The sequence below is a fragment of the Marmota marmota genome, unplaced genomic scaffold (assembly GCF_001458135.2).
Source record: "Marmota marmota marmota unplaced genomic scaffold, marMar, whole genome shotgun sequence".
Classification (NCBI taxonomy): Eukaryota; Metazoa; Chordata; class Mammalia; order Rodentia; family Sciuridae; genus Marmota; species Marmota marmota.
The window spans coordinates 5,321,641-5,332,539 of NW_025999869.1; positions in this window are offsets into that span (position 1 = coordinate 5,321,641).

Here is a 10,899-nt window from a genome sequence, read left to right on the forward strand (position 1 = left end):
ATCAACAAACCATGCTGTAATTGTTGACTTACTGGACTTCCATCCATTGCCAGGGGGTGAAGGCTCCTGGGTTCCATAGTTATTGAGAGCCCGTCCTGTTAGGAGCCATTTAGGTACTGAGGATACACCTCAGAAAACAACAAGGTTCAGGCTACTGTGGATCTGATCCATGAGTAGGAAAGGCACAAAATCAACAAGAGTACAGAACCTGACTTATTTGCTTATACCTAGAGAATAAGCAAAGAAATGATAGACAGAGCGGCCCAGGGAGCAGCCATGGGGAGTGGAGGGAAGGGCCTTCTGAGAAAGTAATATTAACAAGGGATGCCTGGGAAATCAAGCTCACCCAGACAAACCACACATGCAAAGGTCCTAAAGGGAACACAGTACATTCAGGATATACCAAACTTTTCCCATGTTTCCTACTCCTCTTCCCACCCCCCAACCCTAGCACCTCTTTGCTCCTTGCTTTCCGTCCTCCCCTCCACCCTTAAACATTCCCCTCACACTTACCATCCCGCCTCCCCTCCAACCTTGCAGCCTCCCTCAACCTTCCCTTCCTTGCTCCCATCCACCCTTCCACCCTCCCTCACCCTTCCCATCCNCCCCTCACCCTTCCCTTCCCTCCTCCCCATCACCCTTCCACCCTCCCCTCTCCCTTCCCATGGTGCATCCCCTCCACTCTTCCTCCTTCCTTTAACACCTTCCTGGATTCTTCCTCTTTTCTCTTTCTTACTCTGTCCTCTCTTCCTTTCTCTCTTTCTTTCCTGTTCTCTTCATGTCTCTTCCTTTTCTTTCTGTCTCACTTTCTCCTTTTTTCTCTCCCTCCCTGGTCGTTCCTCCTCTCTCTCTACTTTTCTTTATCCTCCAGTCTTTCCTTTGTTCCTTCCACCTATTTCCTGTCTTCTTCTTCCCTGTCTCCTTCTTTTTTCCTTTCCTTCTGTATTCCCTTCCCACCTTCTTTTTTCTGTACTTCTCTACTTCCCTCTTTCTTTTCTACCTTACTTTTTTCTCTTTCCTTTCTTTCACTCCCTCTCCTTCATTTTTTTCCTTTTTTTATCTTTTGTCTCTCCTTTTTATTTTCTCTCCTCTCGTCCCCTTACCTGAATCAAATATCCTCATTACTTCATACTTCCTCTTTTCTCCTTCAACTTTCCCTCATATGTGTCTCCCAGTACTCTTTTTAATTTTCATTTATGCTCTTTTTTGAATCCTGTTCATGCTAGCACTGCAGTATGGAACAGCCACATTGGACTGTGCTTTCATCCTGATTTCATGATCCAAGGTGTACGATGGCAGTATTCCACTCAAAGTGGGCAAGATCACTATTGCTAACAAGTCTTGTATTAGAGGAGGTGGATTGGATGCACAGAGTGCACTAAAGGTGGGGAAAGAAGAGATTGATGCAGAGACAGATTGGTCAGTCAATGTAAGATCAGACAAAGGTGGTTTTTTTTTTCTGTTTGTTTCAGCACTCCAGAAAAGGAGTGTGAGGTGGGTGAGAGATGGATTCCAGGTTCAAATGTAAATTCCTTCAAGTACAAGCTTTGTGAGTTTGGTCACAGAAAGTAACATTTCTGGTACTCAGTTTTTACTTCTTGAAGATCAAACAATCTTGTGGCACCTACTCCAGAGTTCAGACCAATTGAGAAATATATGTAGAACACTAGTGTTTTTCACATAATATGCAGCAAATTATCATATTTTCAATAAAATTCGAAGGTCATCAGCTGAGACTAGGAATAGTGAAAGAGAAATGAAGGTCATCTTGAAGACATGGAAGCCATCTGCTTATTGGTCATAAGATTCACATGAAAGATTCAAGATTATCAAATGGTTTTCTTGTGCCACATTTAATGACTTCAGTGCAGACATGGATTAGACCAGGGAGTCTCCACTCTGGCTGTACATTGGAATCTCAGTCTCAGTGCCCCCCACACCCCAATTCTGATTGCAGTCATCTGGGAAGAGGGTCCAGGAGACTTTAGAAGATACCCAGTTTTTTTAGTCATGTTCCTGTCACTGTAACCAATACCTGGGAAGACCCATTTATAATTACAGTTTCAGAGGTCTCAGTCCATGATGGAGTGGCCCCATTGTCTTTGGACCTGTCCTGAGGATGCATATCATGGTCAGCTGAGCATGCTCGAGAGTAGCTGCTCCCGTCAGGGCTGTGAGTCAGTGAGAGAGAAGAGGAAGGGGCTGGGCTCCCACTCTCCTCTTCAAGGGCACACCCCAGTGACCAGAAGACCTCCTAGCAGACCTGCCTCTTTTCACTGCCTCCCAATTGTGCCAAGCTGGGGATCCAGCCTGTAACCATGGGCCTCTGGGGGACAGTTAAACTCAAACTAGAGCATGGGAAGAGCTGGGTTTAAGTTAGGATTGGGGTCTTCCCAGGGAAATTCAGAAGAGTATTCAGGCATGAAGGGAAGGGTTAATTATGGAGAGTAGAATCTAAGATAAGAAAAAATTTGAGGGCTTTTGTGGTAGACAATGAAAAAGTGGTAAGTCAAGGGCCAGAAGCTTCCAGAACAGAAGTGGGAGGCCTCTGTGAGAGCCCACTTCCACTGAACAAATAGCAACACAAACAATTAAGTCAGCGCCACAGGGGAATTATCTTTGCTCCAAGGACTCTTTTTTTCCATGTCCAGGTAGAGGTTAGTATCTGAATCCTATTGACTTAAAGTGGTTTTGTTCTAAAAGGATCACAGTGCTGACAGTTCAGATAAAGAGAACAGGATCTACTTGAACCAATTTACGTAGGAAAGCAAGCATTATGGAGTTTTAAGTGGGTTGCAGAATTGATGAGAGGGCAGAAGTGAGACTGGATTTCCAGGAATGGGTACTCGCTGGGGCTCTACCATGGAAACTAGGCTTAGCAATTTTCACGCCCACCCTTGTCCTTGCCCTGCTCCTGTGTCCAGTCGGCATTCAAAGAGCAAAGAGAACCATGAAATAAGAGAAGGCCACATAGATATTCAGCAGTGCCACCTGAAGTCACCACTCACGGTGCTGCTTAGGTGAGGTAGAAAAGTGCTAAACCCGGTGGAAAAGTGTTTTACCATACAAAGATGTCCACAAAGTCCTTGAAGGTGGGATAAACACATTGTTCAAGAGTTGTTGCCTGCTTTGTAAAATAATACACCCAATATGATATTCTTTATCATTCTGATACCTTTTGGGATGGAGTACTCTAAATTTAATGGTTCAGTTGTTAATCTTAAAAACTATAACAGTCATACTTTTTCCCTGTTTTTATGATTTTTTTTCCAGGTTGCCAATTAGACTCATTAATTTAAGAGTATCTTGCTGAACCCTTGTGGGACACATTATTTGAAATTATAAATAATATACTATTCAAACATAAGTTGATTCTGTATTTCTCAATGTGGTAACCATTTTGTAGTCAAAACAGGCATGCCAACTTTCCTTTCCTTATAAAGTTATTTTTCAGAGAAAGAGAAAGAATGAGTTTAAGAACAGATCTAGAGGAAATGCGAAGAACAGATGATTCATGGTAAAGCATTATTCTAACCAGATAGGAAAAAAGCAGGGTTTCAAAGAGCCACCTGTTCAGTGGAATCGCCTGTTTAGGTTTTAAATTTCACTATCCTTATTTTCTTTGTAATTGTTTTTGTGTGTGCGCACCTCTTTTATATTTTCTTTACTGCCTTTTCCTTGTTCTCTTTTTTCTTTGTATCCCTCAAGGCTCACAGGAAGTATCAACATTACTAAAAGCAACAGTCCATGTGGGGCCAGAGAGTCTAGATTTCAGCCTAGGCTCTCAAGTAAACTGACTGGGCCTTACATTTGCCTTTGTAACACCCATATAACTGTGTTAAGTGGAGAGAGGATCAAGGGTCTTCTCCATGCACTACCCAAATTTCCCCAGCACAATTTTTCAAAAAGACTATCATTTCCCTCTGGCCCTATGTGGTCTGTTGTTATGAAATAGGAGAGCATGTGCATGCTTGACTCTGTTTACAAGTTCACTATTCTTTCTTTGGTTTATTTCTCTGTATGCATATATAGATATGTATATATGTATGTGTGTATATATATATATATATATATATATATATATACTGGGCATATATATTATTATGCATATATTATGTATATGTGTATATATACACACATATATAATTTGGTCTTTTTAGATATAAATGACAGTAGAGTGTATTTTGGCATATTATACATACATGGAGTAAAACTTATTCTAATTAGGATTCCTGTGGTTGTACATGATATGGAGTTGCCCTGATCATGCATTCATACACAAACATAGGAAACTTCTGTCTGATTCATTCTACTATCTTTCTATTCTCACTACCTTCCTTTCCCTTGTCTAATCCAATGAACTTCTATTCTTCCCTCCCCCTCCTTTATTATGTGTTACCATCCACATATCAGAGAGAACATCTGGCCTTTGGGTTTTGGGGATTGGCTTATTGCACTTAGCATGACAGTCTCCAGTTCCATTCTTTTAACGGCAAATAATGCCATAATTACATTCTTCTTTATGACTGAGTCTCTGTTTGCTCTTAAACCACGCTGAATCAATTACTATTTACACTAAGGTTCTTTTTGTTATTGTCCTAATGTTATACATGACAGTAAAATGCATTTTGACACATCATACATAAATGGAGTACAACTTCTCATTCTTCTGGTTGTACACAACGTAGAATCTCACTGGTCATGTAATCATATATGGACATATATGTCCAATTCATTCTACTGTCCTTCCTGTTCCCATATTCCCTTCTTTCCCATCACTCCCCTCTCTCTAACCCTAAGTACCTCTACTCATCCCTAGACCCTACCCCCTTATTGTGAATTAGCACCCACATATCAGAGAAAACATTTGGCCTTTGGTTTTCTGGGATTGGCTTATTTCACTTAGCATGATATTCTCCAGCTCCATCCATTTACCGCAAATGTCATAATTTCATTCTTCTTTAAGACTTAGTAATATTCCATTAGTGTGTATATACCATATTTTCTTTACCCATTCATCTGTTGAATGGCATCTAGGTTGGTTCCATAGTTTGGCAATTTTGAATTGAGCTGCTATACACATTGATATGGCTGCATCTCTGTAGTATGCTGATTTTAAGTCCTTTGGGTATAAACCAAAGAGTGGGATAGCTGGGTCAAAGTTGGTTCCATTCCAAATTATCTGAGGAATCTCCAAACTGCTTTCCATAGTGGTTGTACCGATTTGCAGTCCCACCAGCAATGTAATAGCGTGCCTTTTCCCCTACATCCTTGCCAACATTTATTTTTTGCTTTATCTTTGATAATCTCTATTCTGACTAAAGTGAGATGAAATCTTAGGATACTTCTGATTTGTATTTCTCTAATTGCTAGAGATGTTCAACATTTTTTCATGTATTTGTTGATCAATTGTATTTCTTCTATGAATTATCTTTTCAGTTGCTTAACCCATATATTAATTGGGTTATTTTTTTTTCAGTGTTAAGTTTTTTGAGTTCTTCATATATCCTGGAGATTGATGCTCTATCTGAGGTGCATGGGGTAAAGATTTTCTCCCAATCTGTAGGCTTTCTCTCCACATTATTTATTGTTTCCTTTGCTGAGAAGCTTTTTAGTTTGGATCCATCTCATTTATTGATTCTTGATTTTACTTCTTGCACTTTAGGAGTCTTATTAAGGAAGTCAGTTCCTAAGCCAAAATGGTGAGGGCCTCTTTTTTCTTCTTTTAGACACAGGGTCTCTGTTCTAGTGCTTAAATCTTTGATCCACTTTGAGTTTTGTGCAGGGTGAGAGATAAGGATTTAATTTCATTTTGCTACATATGGATTTCCAGTTTTTCCGGCACCATTTGGTGAAGAGGCTGTCTTTTTTCCAATGAATGTTTTGGTGCCTTTGTCTAATATGAGATAACTGTATTTATGTGGGGTTTTTTCTATGTCTTCTGTTCCATTGGTCTACATGTCTGTTTTGGTGTCAATACCATGCTGTTTTTGTTACTATGGCTCTGTAGTACACTTCAAGTTCTGATGTTGTGATATCTCCTGCTGTACTCTACTTGCTAAGGATTGCTTTGGCTATTCTGGGTCTCATTTCTCCAAATGAATTTTATGATTGCTTTTTCTAGAATGTCATTGATATTTTAACAGGAATTGCATTAAATCTGTATGACAGTTTTGGTAGTATGGCCATTTTGACAATATTAATGCTGCCTATCCAAGAGCATGGGAGATCTTTCCATCTTCTAAGGTCTTCTTCAATTTCTTTCTTTATATACTAATGTTCTTTGTCTGTTTGTATAAGCCCTCCTCCTTTATTCTTCAAAATTTTCTTGCCTATTCTTGGCTTGTTGAATTTCCATATAAATTTTAGAATCAACTTGTTGTGTTCCAGTGTGAGGGGGGATTTACTGGGAATTTATTGGAATTGTGTTGAATCTTTAGAACAATTTGGAGATAAGTGATATTTTTAGTTTAATATATACCACCAAGTAGATCTTCTTTATCCCTGAGATGTTTGAAGTTCTTAATAGAGAAGTCTTATACTTTTTTTCTGTTGGCTTTATCTCTAGACATATGGCATATTTACAATTATGTGATCAAACATTTTTCTTCTTGGTTATTTGCGGCAAACCCAAGGCCAACATCTTACTGAACACAGAAAAACTGAAAGCATTTCCTCTAAAATGAGGAACCAGACAAGAATGCCCACTCTCATCACCCTATTCAACATAGTCCTTGAAACACAGACAGAACAATTAGGCAAGAGAAGGAAAATAAAGGGATACATATAGTAAAAGAAGAGGCCAAATTATCAGTTTGCTGATAACATGATCTTATATTTAGAAGACCCAAAAAACTCCATCAGAAGACTTCTAGAGTTAAAAAAAAAACAAGATACAAGTTAAAAAAAAAGCAAGATACAAGATTAACATACATAAGTCATTCACTTTCCTATATACTCCATTAGTGATAATGAATTTGCTGAAAAAGAAATTAGGGAAATTATCCCATTCACAATTAGCTCAAAAAATACAATAAATTGCTTGTGAATTAATCTAATGAAGGAGGTGAAGGACCTCTACAATGAAAACTATAGAATACTGAAGGCATTGAAGAAGACCATAGAAGATGGAAAGACCACCCGTATTATTGGATAAACAGAATTAATATTGTCAAAATTGCTACACTACCAAAAGTGCTATACAGATTCAATGCAATTCCTGTTAAAATCCCAATGACTTTCTTCATGGAAATAGAAAAAAAAACAGTCCTAAAATTCATTTGGAAAAATAAGAGACCTAGAATAACCAAAGCAATCCTGAAAAAAGAAGAGCAATGCTGGAGGCATCTTAATAGCAGATCTCAAATTATATTACAGAGTTATAGAAAAAAAAACACAGCATGGCATTGACACTAAAATAGACCCAAAGACCAATGGACTAGAAGACACAGACACAAACCCACATACAAACAGTCATTTTTTATTTTTCATTTTTGTATCAGGGATTGAACCCAAGGGTCTTTAACTACTGAGCAAATTCCCAGCCTTTTTATTTTGAGACAGGGTCTTGCTAGGTTGTTTACAGCTTCACTAAATTGCTGAGACTAGCTTTGAACTTGTGATCCTCCTGCCTCAACCTCCCAAGATGCTGGGATTATAGGCATGCACCACCATGCCTGGTTATACAGTTATCTCACACTACATAAAGGTGCCAAAAACGTGTTGGTTAAAAGATAGCCTTTTTAAACCAATGGTGCTGGTATAACTGGATATTCCATGTGCAGAAAAATGAAAATTGACCCCTATTTCTCACACCACACAAAAGACAAATCAAGCTGATCATAGACTTAGGAATTAGACCAGAATATGTGCAATTGCTAGAAAAAATGTAGGCCCAACACTCCAACATACTGGCCCAGGCATTGATTTCCTTAACAAGACTCCTAAAGTGTAATAAATAAAATCACAAATTAAAAAGTGGGATGGCATCAAATTAAAAAGCTTCTCCACAGCAAAGGAAACAATGAAGAATGTGAAGAGAGAGTCTACAAAATAAGAGAAGATCTTGCCAGCTATTCCCTGGATAGAGGATTAATATCCAGTAAGAAAAAAGAAATTTAAAATCTCAACACACACACACACACACACACACACACGCCCACGAAAAAAATAGCCCAATCAATAAATTGGCAAAAGAACTAAACAGACTCTTCTCAAAAGAAGATATATAAAAAATACAAATGGCCCACAAATATATGAAAAATGTTTAATATCTCTATCAATCAGAGAAATGCAAATTAAAACTACATTGAAATTTCATCTCACTCCAGTCAGAATTGCAATTATAAAAAATACAAATAAGAACTGTTGGTGAGGATGTAGGAGGAAAGGTATACTCCAATGTTGTTGGTGAGACTACAAATTAGTACAACCACTCTGGAAAGCAGTATGGAGATCCCTCAAAATACTAGGAATGGAACCAAAATATAACCCAGCTATCTCACTCCTCAGTATATCCAAAAGATCTAAAATCTGCATGCTATAGAGATGCAGCCACATCTGTGTTTATAGCAGCACAATTCACAGTAGCCAAGCTATGGAACCAACCTAAATGCCCATCAACAGATGAATGGATAAAGAAAATGTGGTTTATATACATATGAGAGTATTAGCCATAAAGAAGAATGGAATTGTGGCCTTTGCCAATAAATAGATGGAACTTGAGACTAATGTACTAAGTGAAATAAGCCAGACCCAGAAAGTCAAAGGCTGAATATTTTCTCTGATATGCAAAAGCTAGTCAAAAAAAAAAAAAGGGAAAAAATAGAAAAGAAAAGGGGAAGGATTTTATCAAAATAGGAGAAAGATCAGGAAGGGGATTGAGGAAGAAGCAGGAGGGATGGGATAAGTGAAGAGCAGTGGAATGAACAACTTTCCTAGGTACATATATGAATATACCTCAGTGACTCTCACCATTACATATATTCATAAGGCACTAATTGAAAAGAAAAAATACAAGTAAATAGCAGAAAGATCAGTAAAGAAGAGGGAAGGGAATGGGAGAAGGGAGGATGGAAGGGAAAAGGGGAAATACTAGGGACTGCAAGCAAATTATATTTCAGACTTTTATAGTTACATCAAAACGGATCCTAATGTAATGCATAACTAAAAAGAATTAATAAAACTGAATAAAAATTTCTCCATGTGTTTAGAGCTGCTATAGCTGATTTTTAAAAATTCAACCTGCATTTGATAGGCAACTTTAATAAATTCCATCATTAATTTTAATAGATTATCTACAAAGTATTTTAGACTTTCTACAAAGCATATGCAAATAGTAACACTGAAAAGCTTCTAATTTTAACAGTTTCAGACTTACAGGAAATTTACAAGAACAATGGAGCCTGTAGATTCTTTACGTACCTTTCCCAAATGTTAACATTTCAATATAGTTGCTTTCATGTCTCTTTCAATATATAAAACTACTTTCTTTTTCCTGGACCACTTGTGAATAAAGTGCAGACATGAGAATAAGTAATATTCACTCCTAAATATTTCATTGTACATTTCTTAAAAACAAGGCAGTACAAGAATCAAAATCAGGGAATGAACATTCCCACAATACTATCAGCTAATCAAAGTACAAATTTGCCAGTTGTTCCACTATTCCTATCAAAAATTGCATTCATTAGATAGTATGTCTCTAATCAGAATCAGGTTTCCTACCTTTACTTATCACTCATGCTCTGCATTTTGAAGTATACAAACCAGGAAAGATGCTATTCAGTAAATATTCTGAGGCTAAGTAAATATCCTATAACTTATTATACTTTTATCCCACTAATTATAGCATTTATTGGTGATTCTTGTCTAAATGACCTAGTATATGTACCAGAGATTTTTGAAATCTATTATCTCTTCTGAGCTCATGCAATGCAATTCTACTGTGAGCAAAAGGTTTTCTTTATTTATTCATTAGTATTTTAATTTTTTTATAATTGTATGGGCTTGTGGTTTCTTATTTTACTCAATGTTATGACCCATTACTATTGTCAACTTACATGCTCAAAATGTCCTCAGATTTGGCCAATGGGAGCCACTTCAAGGTGATAAGTTCATTTCGATGTGCCCCACCATTCTCTGAGCACTTTCTTACTTTTTGGCATAAGATGCTCAAGGCTCAACTCATTCATTCCCAGCCATACTCCTGGAGTCCACTAATTTTCAAAAAATTCTGGTTCCTTTTTGGTGGAGAATGATATTAAGAAATCAAGATCTGGGTGCCAAGGGTACTCACCAGTACTCAGGTGATACTGCTGCCAGGACCTCTCAGTAGACATATCCAGGAGTTCATAAAACTCAATTCCAATTCAACACCACAGAGTTTGTTTTAGCCTTCCTCCTTTGCACATTCTGACTCCCGTTATCCATAACACGTGTAGTTATTTTTCAATTTTTCAATCCTATTGCAAAAGTTATTCCAGGCATCTTCTGTTGTGATGATTACACTCTAGGAAATCCCTCAAGGAGGGTTTATGGCTACAAAATTCCCTGCGTTGTAACATATATGAAATGATTTTCTTATAGCCTTTATAACTAAAGGATAACCATTTTTATTTTTTACAGTGCTGGAGATCAAACCCAGGGCCTTTCACATGCTGGGTGAGTGTTCTATCACTTTTCTTTTCCTTTCACTTTTTTTTAAAAATATATTTTTTAGTTGTTGATTGACCTTTATTTTATTCATTTATTTACATGTATTACTGAGAATTGATGTGCCTCACACATGCTAGCCAAGTGCTCTACCACTGAGCCACAACCCCAGCCCCTTTTCCTTTTAAAGTAAGAAAATACCAAGGCTTTATTTATAAAGCCTTGGTAATTTTATATATATATATA